The sequence below is a fragment of the Rhagoletis zephyria genome, unplaced genomic scaffold (assembly GCF_001687245.7).
Source record: "Rhagoletis zephyria isolate East Lansing unplaced genomic scaffold, Rhagoletis_zephyria_1.1 Rzeph_scaffold_46588, whole genome shotgun sequence".
Lineage (NCBI taxonomy): Eukaryota > Metazoa > Arthropoda > Insecta > Diptera > Tephritidae > Rhagoletis > Rhagoletis zephyria.
In genome coordinates this window covers 1-2,300 of record NW_016203643.1, presented here as the reverse complement: position 1 = coordinate 2,300, position 2,300 = coordinate 1, and the positions used below count along the sequence as shown (strand labels likewise).

General features: G+C 46.2%; 1 pseudogene; it reads right to left on the bottom strand.

Moving 5' to 3' along the window:
* Nucleotides 1–6: 6 nt before the first annotated feature.
* LOC108355524 (uncharacterized) lies at nucleotides 7–1,589 on the bottom strand (annotated as a pseudogene).
* Nucleotides 1,590–2,300: the final 711 nt, after the last annotated feature.

Here is a 2,300-nt window from a genome sequence, read left to right as displayed (position 1 = left end):
TGTCTTTGAGCTTTTCTCCGCTTTTTTCTTCGTGTGTTTTCTTTCAGTCAAAGTTGACGCATTGATCCGGAAACGGCCATCAGCGCATATCTATGTATTTTGTAAATATTTGCGTAGCCCTAATTTTGAATTTTCTATAAGAACTTCTGTAATAAAAGTCTAATTGACCTCATTTAGACAGTTCCCGATACTTTTCCCCAACTCCGACAATTTTGCTACATCGCAACTCTCTACTGCACGGTTTCGTGCGCCACCGCTACCGTCCCCGTTGCTGCTGCTGCCGCAACTGTGCCAGCACTAATTTGCTGTCGTTCGTGTTGTTCCTGCAAATGTCGCATACGGAAAAGTCGTAGAGTCATCCAAGAGGCGAATGTGCCAGGCGCCGGTATTGGAGTTTGCTTTTCGAGCGCCTCCTTTTGCAGCTGATAACGATACNATGACGACAATGAAGAGTATGCTGAAGCCAGGCACCGGCATGCAAATGCCATATACCACCTCCTCACTTATTTTGCCCTGAAATACGGTGACCGCTTCCTGTTTCGAATCTGGCGAGAAGGCAAGATCAGCTTCCGAGATGACATCGTACAGACCGCTAACACCTACGTCCGCGCTGCGCACCTTGCGATCGGAAATGACGATCGATCGTCGTCGACGACGTGTCGACTTCGTTTCGTCACTACCTTGCTCAGTGTGATTCAACTTATGCTTGAGCAGCTCATCGTTTGCGTCATCGAGGTCAATGTGATCTTCGCGTGGCCGCTTCAGTGCTTCCGCTTGAGGACGGTAAATGGGATGTGCTGCATCATCATTTGATTTGGGTTCTAGCGAACGTGGTCCGGCCATGGGCACACCCATGCGCTTTTGCGCCTCTAATTGACGTGGTCCATGTGGGAATTTGCCGCTCTTCTTCAATTCCATATATTGAGCTTCATCCAAATCGGCTAACTCGTCTTCGCCGAACAGCGAATCAAGATCGGAATCTTCAGGCTCTTCGTGTACCGGACGCGGCGAGAGATTGGCATTGGCATTCTTTTCATGCAAATTAAACTGATCGAGTATGTTGGCAATGCCGCTATTGATCGATGACAGCTGTTTGCGATTGTGTATGATGTCATCGTAGAAGATATCGTGATCGATTGCGCCATCACCGCCCATACCACCACCACCAACGCCACCACCGCCACCGCCACCGCCACCACCCAAAGGCATGCCGCCCAGTGCCGGTTGTTGTCCGCCGCCATGTATGCCATGTCCCATCTCTTGACTTAGTTCGTTCTGATTACCCAAAGCGTCGTTCATAAGCACATCCTTGCGCTCGTTAACGCTGCCGGTGAGCTGACAGTGATCCAGACAGCCATGGCGGCAAATTTCTACCTTGCATTTAATGTGCACGCTCAGCGCATCGGGGAATTTGAAGGCATGGAAGAAGGCATAGGTTATGACGGTGGCGCGCTCATCGGGCGCGCGCGCCTTCAGAAAGCGTGAGATCATTTTCGGGCGTAGTACGCAGCCGAATTCATCGGAGAGATTGATAACATGACCGGAACCATCTGATGCGACACACGACTTGACGCGCATATCGAATTCACCTGGAAGAATGAGTGGAGAAGAGAAAAGGTTTGGTTTAGAAAAAGAGAAAATTTTGGAGCACAATAAATTTAAATTAGGAAATGTAAGTTTTTTATTTGGTAAGTTTGCAAAAAAAAATGTACAATGTTTTTCTAAGAACAACACTTTTCCGTGTGACTAATGAACGCGAAGAACAGTTGCAAAGTATAAATACAAAAAAAGGTGTCAAAATTGTTATCTTATCACCGGAAATTGGTGTGCTCTTTCGTATCTATGAATGTATGTATGTAAAATTTAAAGACTTGTAATGTGCCACTGATTATTGGTAATTGTCTGCTATAACATGTCTAATCAACTATTTACCCATAGATATTTAAAAGATCAGCGAATGCCTGTTTAGAGTCAGTATCACTTAGTGCATTGCAACGGGTAGCTGGCGTAGTCGAATATGAAGGTTTCGCTTTTGTTTATATTTAGCAGCATCTGCTTGGCAGAATGCTACCGATTGGGTTCGTCAGCAGCGAGTAGTGCTAATGAATTGGAATATCCAAGGCTTGACTTCGCTTCCTATGTCGCCATAAGGGACCTTCTTTCACGGCTTCTTACCAACAAAAATAATAACAATAATGACAACAATGTAGGTGTAACTGGCAAAATTCCGAACTCCGTGGAAGCAGCAAACACCCCAGCTGAGTTCGAAGTAAATTCTCCCGTTAACACAGATACCGAGT